Source organism: Nelumbo lutea, chromosome 2, assembly GCF_056320005.1.
Source record: "Nelumbo lutea isolate HS-2025 chromosome 2, American lotus-T2T, whole genome shotgun sequence".
Lineage (NCBI taxonomy): Eukaryota > Viridiplantae > Streptophyta > Magnoliopsida > Proteales > Nelumbonaceae > Nelumbo > Nelumbo lutea.
Genome location: NC_142685.1, coordinates 48,481,846 through 48,492,734, shown reverse-complemented (window position 1 = coordinate 48,492,734; position 10,889 = coordinate 48,481,846). Strand labels below are relative to the sequence as shown.

The 10,889-nt window shown below is 44.6% G+C and overlaps 1 long non-coding RNA gene across 1 annotated transcript; it reads right to left on the bottom strand.

Moving 5' to 3' along the window:
* Window positions 1-1,423: 1,423 nt before the first annotated feature.
* On the bottom strand, window positions 1,424-9,664 carry LOC148870493 (uncharacterized). Its single transcript, XR_016108292.1, has 3 exons — window positions 8,750-9,664; window positions 3,901-4,264; window positions 1,424-2,086 (listed from the first exon to the last, which is right to left on the bottom strand). It is a non-coding gene; the product is annotated as an uncharacterized LOC148870493 (long non-coding RNA).
* Window positions 9,665-10,889: the final 1,225 nt, after the last annotated feature.

The following is a 10,889-nucleotide window of genomic DNA, read 5'->3' as shown; positions in this document are numbered from 1 at the left end:
GATAGAACCGAGACTTCCTTGTTTCCTTCAAGCCAGGCGGTTTGTTGTGTTGGAGCAAACATGAAGAGTTGAAATCATTGCAAGGGACCAATGACTCTTAAGCAAGTGCAACGACTTGTCTTCTCAACTTCGCTATCTCTTCTAGAATTTTGTTGTTGGGTTCCTGCTCCATAATGTGAGCTACTTGTTTCTTCTTAGGAGCCATAATCCGAAAAATGATCAAACATGAGCTCAAATACCAAATGGCACAATACGAAAATGAAACACGTGAGAAAAACTTCAAAGAAAAGAGCAGATGTCAAATTTTAGAAAGAAGAATTCTTCACAAAATTAATAACAAGAGAACTACCTTAGCCTTTCCTAGCTACTTTTTTATATAGCCATACACCCTTATGGCTCCTAATCCTAATTTGAAAACACTCCATAATAGAATCCTACTAAAACTCTTTAAAAAAGAAAATCCTAATATAAGAAAACACTTCATAATAGAATCCTACTAAAATCCTTCAAAAGAAAAGTCCTAATTGAATATAAATTTGAAATAATGCTAACTTGGTAAAAACGAACTAAGATAGATACTTGATAATGGTGCCAACTTGGTAAAAACGAACTAAGATAAAATCTCTATAATGGTGCCAACTTGGTAAAAACGAACTAAGATAGAAATCTTGTGACAATGCTATCTCAATAAATATTTACTAAGTTGGATTGGTGGCATCATCTCTGCTTCTTATGTGTCTTGGAATGGTCCCAACTTACATAGAACTTATCGGCTTTCTCCTATACTGCATCATCCTCCCCGGGTTGGGAAGAATCCATCATCATATTCAAATCATCATCTAACTGATCGTCAACATAAAGTACCAAGTGTTTGACATTGAAAACATCATGGGTACGTATATGACTGGGTAGCTTTTGTCTATAAACATTCTCATTAATGACTTTGACTATCTTGCATAGTCCAACCTTAGTGTCAGCTTTCCACATTGCCCAACCGGTAGACATTGCTCTGTTAAAATGACCCAAACATAGTCTCCCACATCAAATACTACTTTCCTCCTATATGTACTAAGATGGGTATTCGAAAACCAACTTTGTAAATGTTTACTCAGTTGGTCCGAATCCCGTACTACATCATTCTCCCCAGGTTGGAGAGAATTTGACATCGGATTCATGTTGCCATTTAAGAGGCTGCCAACATATGTTGTTGCACTTCCACCATGCTTCTTTGTTTCTAACCCTTTGAAAGATAATTGGTGATGTAAGCCTCTAATAGGAATTGAAAGTTCTTCATCGTATATCTTAAGTTTTGAAGTATATTTCTTGTACTTCACAAAACTTGAATCTTCTTTTATTAATCCTTTTAAACATTGCACGAGTGCTTGCCAATAATTCATAAACATGCATGTAGACAATGTGGTCATAATCCCCAAGATGATAAGTATTATCTTCATCATATTGAAATTTATAATGAATGATGGCATATTTCTCCTTAGTAAATGATTCTTCATCATAGATTGAAGGTTTGTTCCAACCAACAAGTTTCTCTTCAAGAGATATTGTTGAGGAGAATGGCCACACAAGATTTTCGTCACAATCCATGACAATATTAAAACAATCAACAAAGTCATAAGATTTGATTTTACCTTTAGACTCTGAAATTGCTAACTCCTCAGTGGAACTCCAGTCCATGAATCCATCTGAGGCTATACCTCCATTAAACTCTGGGAACTCAAACTTGATATCAGTTTCCCATCACTTCTGTTCACCACTTGCAACTGCAATCAATTTAGTTGCATGCCAAGTAGAAAAACCTCCATGAAACTTTGGGATCTCAATATTGAAATCCATTTTCCCACAGTTTTTTGTCACCACCCACAACTACAACCATCCTGGATGCTTGCCTTGATGATAAAAAGGAACGAGCGAAGACACTTGCATTGGAGTCGCCGTCCCCTCACAGCGATTTCAACTCTTCAGGAAGTGCAATGACTTGTCTTCTCAGCTTTGCTATCTCTTCTTGCGTTTTGTTGTTGGGTTCTTGCTCCATGATGTGAGCTACTTGTTTCTTCTTAGGAGCCATAATCTGAAGAAGGATCAAACATGAGTTCTAATACCAAATGGCACAGTACGAAAATAAAACATGTGAGAAAAGCTTCAAAGAAAAGAGCAGAAGTCGAATTTTAGATTAATCACTAAATAATTAAGAGAAATTTGATAACAAGAGAACTACCTTAGCCTTCCCTAGCTACTCTTTATATAGGCATATACCCTTATGGCTCCTATTCCTAATTTGAAAACACTCCATAATAGAATCCTACTAAAACTCTTTAAAAAAGAAAATCCTAATCTAAGAAAACACTCCATAATAGAGTCCTACTAAAACTCTTTTTAAAAAGAAAATCATAATCTAAGAAAACACTCCAAAATAGAATCCTACTAAAATCCTTCAAAAGGAAAGTCATAATTGAATATAAATTTGAAATAATGCTGACTTGGTAAAAACGAACTAAGATAAAAATCTTGTGACGATGCTATTTCGGTAAATATTTACTAAGTTGGGTCAATGGCATCATCTCTACTTCTTATGTGTCTTGGAATTGTCCCAACTTGCATAAAACTTATTGGCTTTCTCTTGTACTATATCACGGTAGCAAAGAGTGTCATCAACTGATTCTTGACGGCAATTCATGGAGTAGAGCAATTGTAGTGTAGTAGAGAATGAAGGAAATGATTCTCGAAGTGCGAGGGAGGTTATGGAGAAGGGGAGTAGGTGGCATGGAAGCTCCCATAGCCTGCAACACCCTGTTTATTTCTTCACACACACACGAATCACTTATCTTAAGATGCCTTCGGCAAAAGTAGCAACAACTATTCATTCAACCCCCACCCCCAAACACATACACTCCTCATACGACACAAAGAAGATGCACACAACTTCTAGTGGTTAGAACTCGGATGCTGACACAGAAATGAAGCTAGACATTGTATTCCTTTGATCGAGGGAGATAACTGAGGTCTAAGAGTGAATCGATGAACAGTTTGGAAAAGCCAATAACGTGGGTGAAAAGCCACTAGGTTCGTCGTTCTCATTGGGGAAGACAACATACCACACTGCTTACTTGTTTTGATTCCAACTCGATGTATGATATAGGGGAACAATAGGCCGACCAAAAATACTTGTGATTTTGATCCTTGATTGAGGTTGAGTGAAGGGGTGGTGCCGGAGGTACACCACCGCTGGTGGATAGTGGAACATGGGAGAGCGGAAGAAGGAGAGAGTGAGAGAAATAATCCCTTTTGATGTCCTTGGATTGAAAATTATCAGTTTTGTCAATGCATCAGCTAACTGATTTTAGGGCAGGATCCTAGAGATCAAAACCTACAACAACCTCACTGGCATCAATCTCGGACTCCCTTGGAAACTTAAAACTCTTAACTCATTTCAATCTTTCCTTCGACAACCTCATTGGTGTCATTCCTTCGAGCAACAATATCTTGAGAAACCTAGCAGAGCAAGGTACATCCAAGAGAAGAGTAGTAAGTTGCTTTCTATTCTTAAAAATTTAAAGAAAAATGATGGGTAAAATAGTCTTTTTAATTCTTCAATATTGGTAAGGAAAATTTAGTCAATTGTTAGATACAGTAAGGGTACTTTAAGAAAATATTGAAACAATAAAGGTATAGTTAGTCAGTTTTCTAAATCTTAAGGATAATTTTAAAAAAATTATTTTTTTAGGGAAAATTTCTAATAGGTACCTGTATTTTAGGTCGAGTGCCAATTTAATTACCGATGTATGAATTACCGATTTCGACTAATGTATGAATTACCGATTAAAATTATAAAAATGCCTCTATCTATTTCAACCAATGCAAGTGGGAACCACTGTTGACACTTGCCATTATTGAGATTTTGAAAACTAACTCCTTCACGCCGGTGGTTTTCGGTTTCCTTCAAATCTCCGGCTCGCTTGCACCATACTTCGCGGTTTCCTTCAAATCTCTGGCTTTGTCCACACCATATTCTACCATTCGCTTGGCAGCTTCTCCGGTCTTGCCTGCACCTTCAAATCTCCTTCACTGTTCCGCCGTTTCTTTAGCCTCCTTCCCTGACTTCGCATGTTCGTTCTCGTGGTGGTGATCCTTTTCACTTGCACTACTGCTTCTACAGGAGGCAATCAACACAAGGACCAACACCAAAACAACTGACACGTTACAGTGGAAAGGCCGACCTATCTCCCGTGGTAATCAAGTTGATCCTTCTCTGAAATGAGAATTTAGAAAACTGAAAAATTAATGCAGAGATTCTGTGAATGGATTATCCAAACAGACATAGTGCGAAATCGATTGAAATGAAGGAAAACGTTTAGTTTTGGCTTTACTTTTATAGTAAAGATGATTGAGGATGCAAAGGATAGGTGCATTGCTACTTGGTGCACTAAGAGCAGTAGTTTCTGAGACGTGGGCGACAAGTGTCTCCCCTGAGTAGTCCAGCAGCCCACTTGGTTGGCGGAAATAATTTTCGAAATTGCAACAATACCTACCACAATATCATTTGTCATTGATTTGTTCATTGTGAAGGGATGAAACTAGGCATAATTTCTTCTTAGTCCCCATCCCCAAGCTAATGATTATGTTTTCAAATTGGCTCCGGCTTGAATCTTGACCCTCTCCCGGGCTCAACCCTCCCTCGTCTCCTCGTCTTGTCTATCTAATCCTAAACATGTTTGAATTGGGTTTAAGTCGGGATTGACATTTAATTCTTAACATACCATTACCGTATTAGTCGGTTCAACCCTCGTATAGCCGATACCAACCCTGCTTGATGAGGGTAGATTTGGTCCTCCAGTGAAATTGTGACACATGGTATCCCGTGACAACTAGGCGATACCTAGGCAATAACTTACTAAGTCGGTGTTCCGTCGGGCCACCGACTTGGCCGAATTGGCCGGCCTGGCGCGGCCTGGTGAGCGGCCTACACGCGGCCTGGCACACGGCCTACACACGGCCTACGCACTGCTTGGCGTGCGGCCTGCGCGACCTAGCCGACTTGGATCAGCCCGACACATGATCCGACCTGGCCGACCTGATAACCCATAAGACACCCACCGATGAACCATAATGGCATACCCCGCGAGCTCGGTAGCTCACCAAGGAGCTCACCAAGGAGCTCGGTAGCTCACCAAAGAGCTCGCCAAGGAGCTAGGCAGCTCTCCAAGGAGCTCGCCACCAAGGAGCCAGGCAGCTCGGCAAAGCTCGCCACAAGCAGCTCGGCATAGCTCCCCCGGGCAGCTTGCCACTTGTAGGGTAGCTCGGTACAGAAGAGTAGTTTGGCGTGCCGCAGGAAGATCTCCTACCTGACAACCTGGCCCAGACACTGACTCGTTGACTGACATAGGCGCGACCTGACAACCTGGCCTAGACACCGACCCGCCGACTAACATAGGCGCTGACTTGACAACTTGGCCCAGACACCGACCCGTCGACTAACACAGGCACCGACCTGACAACCTGAACCAGGCGCCGACCTGGCTGCCTGACACAAGCGCCAGCCTAACAACCTTGACGAGTTCACCACCGTACCCCGGTTCTGACAGGACATGATGAATCTTACCGTTTGAAGGCTTTTCACCCACCTAACCAGCAAGGACACCACTATATAAGGACTCCGACCCCCAAAGCCAAAGAGAGAAAAAAATGAGGGTAACCCCTACTCTCTAGCTCTCTCATTTCTCTCCAAGCTCTCTGTAATCAGAATGCTAACTTAAGCATTGGAGAGTCCCCGCCGAGAAAATACCCCCGGGTCCTCTGATTCAGTTCTCGCAGGTCCCTCAGCTCCCACCGCCTACAAAGGAGAAGAAATCACCTTATGCAGAGGGTAGTCGGGTTGCGCTGCACCAGGGAGCTCCACCATCCTCTAAGTTGCAGGCTGCCTAGGAGCAGGTCAAATGACGAGTCCACCAGGGAGCTCGCCACTAGGCAGTTCGCCACCAGGGAGTTCGCCACCAGACAGTTCGCCACTAGGGAGCTCGCCACCAGACAGTTCGCCACCAGGCAGTTCGCTACCAGGTAGTTCGCCACCAGGCAGTTCTCCACCAGGGAGATCGCCACCAGGCAGTTCTCCACCAAGGAGTTCGCCACCAAGTAGCTCATCACCAAGGCATGTCACCACCGGGTCAAATAACGAGGTACTTAGCCAAAAAAATTTATACATCACAAAAAATGGTACTTGACCAAAAACGGTTACATCAATTGGTGCCGTCTGTGGAAACTTGCTACAAAAAGCTAAGTTCTCATCCTACAAAAGCTAAGTTCTCATCTTACCAAAGCTAAGTCCTCACTTTTTAGAAATTGAAGCTATTGCTTTATAGTTTACATTTTTTATGAACTCAAAGACTATGCAGGGAGCTAACAGACTAAGTAGCTCTACCAACCTTACTTTCAATTCAGATAATGCCTCATCAGTCCTCTCCGCAAGGTCCCCCGTACAAAGATGAGCTCTTCGTGGCTTCCACGGGAGTTGGCGGCCAACTGACTACATAGGCACCTTTACTGGTCGAGCCTTCCAAGGCTCCCGTGTGAGCTGACAACCTAAAGTTAGTAGTGCTGCCCCCGAAGGTTGAGCTCCTGGTAGCTTCTTGTAGGAGTGGGTGACCGGCATTACAAAGCTGATGCAACACAATCATAGCTCAACACCTCACAAGCAAAGCCTACGGGCCACATTATTGCTTAAGACCCGGTCGCCTCTCTGGCACGGGCAAAGTAAAAAAAGAGTAGACTATGAATCACTCCCAAAGCCTACGGGCCACATTACTGCTTAAGACCCGGTCGCCTCTCTGACACGGGCAAAGTAAAAAAAGAGTACACTACGAGTCACTCCCAAAGCCTACAGGTCACGTTACTGTTTAAGACCCGGTCGCCTCTCCGGCATGGGCAAAAGTTAAAGAAGAGTAAACTACGAGTCACTCCCAAAGCCTACGGGCCACATTATTGCTAAATATCCAGCCGCTTCCTCAGCAGGAGCAAAATCAGCAAAAGTGAACTATAAGTTACCCTAGAGCCTAAGGGCTACACTACTAAACTGGCAGAGACACCCTCGCCTTACTAGCAGCTCGCCACATACAGGCAGCTCCTAAAGCTCAAGGAATTGGATCAGCACTTACTAGCTCGTCGACTTACGGGCCAAAAGAAATCTACTCCCTTCGCTGAGTTACACTTAGCTCGGGAGTGGGGGGCAAATGATGAGGGCAGATTTGGCCCTCCAGTGAAATTGCAACACGTGGCACCTCGTGACAACTAGGCGACACCCAGGCAACAACTTACCAAGTCGGTGTCCTGCCAGGGCACTGACCTAGCTGACCTGGCCGGCCTGGCATAGCTTGGCGTGCGGCCTGCACGCAGCCTGTGCGTTACCTGGCGTGCGGCCTGCACGCGGCCTGCGCCACCTGGCCGACCTGGATCAGCCCGACACATGATCTGACCTGGCCGACCTGGCAACCCATAAGACGCCCATCGATGAACCATAACGGCATACCCCGCGAGCTCGGTAGCTCACCAAGGAGCTCGGTAGATCACCAAAGAGCTCGCCAAGGAGTTAGGCAGCTCTCCAAGGAGCTCGCCACCAAGGAGCCAGGCAGCTCGGCAAAGCTCGCCACAAGCAGCTTGGCATAGCCAAGGAGCTCGGCATAGCTCCCCCGGGCAGCTCGCCACTTGTAGGGTAGCTCGGTGCAGAAGAGTAGTTTGGCGTATCGTAGGAAGATCTCCTGCCTAACAACTTGGCCCAAACATCGACCCGCCAACTGACACAGATGCCGACCTGACAACCTGGCCCAGGCACCGGCCCGCCGACTGACACAGGCGCCGACCTGACAACCTGGCCCAGGCGCCGACCTGGCAGCCTGACACAAGCGCCAGCTTGACAACCTCGAGGAGTTCACCACCGTACCCTGGTTCTGACGGGATATGACGAGTCTTACCGTTTGAAGGCTTTTCACCCACCTAACCCACGAAGACACCGCTATATAAGGACTCCGACCCCTAAAGCCAGAGAGAGGAAAAAAATGAGAGTAACCCTTGCTCTCTAGCTCTCTCATTTCTCTCCAAGCTCTCTGTAACCAGAATGCTAACTTAGGCATTGGAGAGTCCCCGCTGGGAAAATACCCCCGGGTCCTCTGATTCAGTTCTCGCAGGTCCCTCAGCTCCTGCCGCCTACAAAGGAGAGGAAATCACCTCATGCAGAGGGTAGTCGGGTTGTGCTGCACCAGGGAGGTCCACCATCCTCTGAGTTGCAGGCCGCCTAGGAGCAGGGTCAAATGACGAGTCCACCAGGGAGCTCGCCACCAGGCAGTTCGCCACCAGGGAGCTCGCCACCAGGCAGTTTGCCACCAGGCAGTTCGCCACCAGACAGTTTGCCACCAAGCAGTTCGCCACTAGGGAGTTCGTCACCAGGCAGTTCTCCACTAGGGAGTTCGCCACCAAGTAGCTCATCACCAAGGCACGCTACCATCGGGTCAAATAACGAGATACTTAGCCAAAAAAGTTTATACATCACAAAAAATGGTACGTGACCAGAAACGATTATATCATTGCCCATTTTAGTAAACTTTCGAAGAAACTCAAATGGGCACAATCAAAACGTATAACAAATAGTGAGACAGAGTGAACTATGGAGTCTGGAGCAGAGATTAAGAAGTAAAGGGGAGGAGAGGAGAGAAGTCAAAGAATAAAGAGACAGAATAGAAGAACCAACCTGAGTGGGGGCATCGAGAGGGAGCATGGACAAGAGAACCTCCCTGACCACTTGTTGCTATTGCTTACAAGACCTTCCTTGCATTACCCTCCTCGAGACGTTTACAAAGCTCTCGTAGTCATAATCCTAAAAGCCATTGCTTTTGCTTTGATTGAAAGAGGAAGAGGAAGCGCATTTCTCCATCGAGAGGGAGCATGCCATAAATGTCTTCTCCAAGAATACATCTCTATATTGCGTCTTCTGACCCAAAGGAGCCGGCTCCCCCGATGGCTCCATGATTCCGCATCGGAGAACGTAACCACTGCTTTGTCTCCCTCTCCAAATCAAACTATCATTTCCATGAGGTGGACACACAAGGGGTTGCAGATGATTGAGGATGTAGAGGACAAGTTTATTGCTACCTGGCGCACTAAGAGCAACAATTTCTGAGACGAGGGCGACAAGTGTCTCTCCCGAGCAGTCTGGGAGCATGCGACCCCAAGTTCGAGCGTGTTGCACTACATGGCGCACCTTCTCTCAAGCTTTTACTTTGCAGACTAGACAAACTGAATGATAGAAGACAGAGGTAGTCAATAAAACTAAGAATTCAGTTACTTTCCCTCCATTTCTCTTCAAAACCCACAAAACCAAATCAACTTCATGTTCATGGATATTGGGTGGATTCTCGCCTTCACCCTCCTTCCTCCGTCTTGACTGCCATTTCCTTCTTTTCCATCCACCTGCAACTTCGGTTACAACACTTCTACTCAATCACATTGACTCGTTTGTGCGGATTAACCAGTTTAGCTTTTGAGGTCTGTCCTTGTATTCGATCGGATGGCCGAGTCCGACCTTGCTTCCAATATGGAATGGGCGTGTTCAAAATAAAGAGGAAGTCAGAGTTGAGTGGAGTCGCTTCTCCTCTCTCGTTCGTTCAACCGAGATTGAAATCTGAATGAGGAGTTTAAGTGAACTCTCTTCTCCTCTTTCGTTTATTTAATCCAAATTAAAAAGAAAAGGGGATTAGGAAAATAAAAAGGAAAAAAGGTAAAATGGTCCATATATTTTTGTAAAGGTTAGTTTTAGTATTTTAGAATTTTTAACCTGCACCTGATATCGCGTGATTCCTCTAACTGACTAACTGACGATAAATTAACGCTGAATACTAAATTGCCGCAAAATGAAAGTTCAAATAATAGATTATCTTAAAATTAGGATAATAAATTGACACTCGGCCTAAAATAAAGGATATCTATCGGGAATTTTCCCCTTTTTTCAATTGGTTTGCTGCCCCTCATTTTCCACCCTGTGGAGTGTGAATTGGCTTTTTTGGATGCCAGCGGAGCGAGCGTTCTCCGTTTACTTCCACTCCACCACCTTTGTTTCCATATTCGTCGTTTCCCCAACATCACACAAAAAAAAAGTTTCTGTTTTTCACTTTGGACATTTCTTCTACTTTATGGTTGGTAGAAAAATATCATCTTACGATGATGACAAAAAGAGTCCAGGAGGAATCTTATTATTCTGATTTCTGACGACGAAAGGAAGCTGCAATGATTCCTTGCACCAGCTTTTCATGAAATGTATTCCAATCGGACAGTTCAGAAATTAATTAAATAAAAATTTATAAAAAGCGACTTATAAACGCTCAGTGATCAAATCAGCAGGACCCACCACTCTTATACTTCCATCACCCTATATCATCTTTAATTGGATGTACCCTCTCAAGTCTCAAATTGTAAATTCCAGTTCCAGCCATGCGGGCGGACAATAGGTGACATTGTCCTTGGGGGAAAACCGTTCGATTGGCACCTCCAATCTTTTAAAAAATGGCAATATTGGTGACGTGGAGAGAGAAGATTCCGGTACTGGCATGCATGACACGTACCAAATCTACGTATATTTCTGTTCCATTCCACTTTCTGGAATCTACACTACACATAATAGAAATAGAATACAATCAATTAGATTTATCACATTCCGACTTGGCGCATGTGCATCAACGGTGCGGGACCCGCGCTGGAGGAGAGGAGAGCGAGGAACAACCCGAAATGGGCCCCACGCTAAGTTTCATCGCGGTCAAAGACAACTTCTAGTGTTAGTTAATCGCTCCCATCGAATCATCAGCTACTTCAACTCGTGATGCCTGGTTCTATACTCC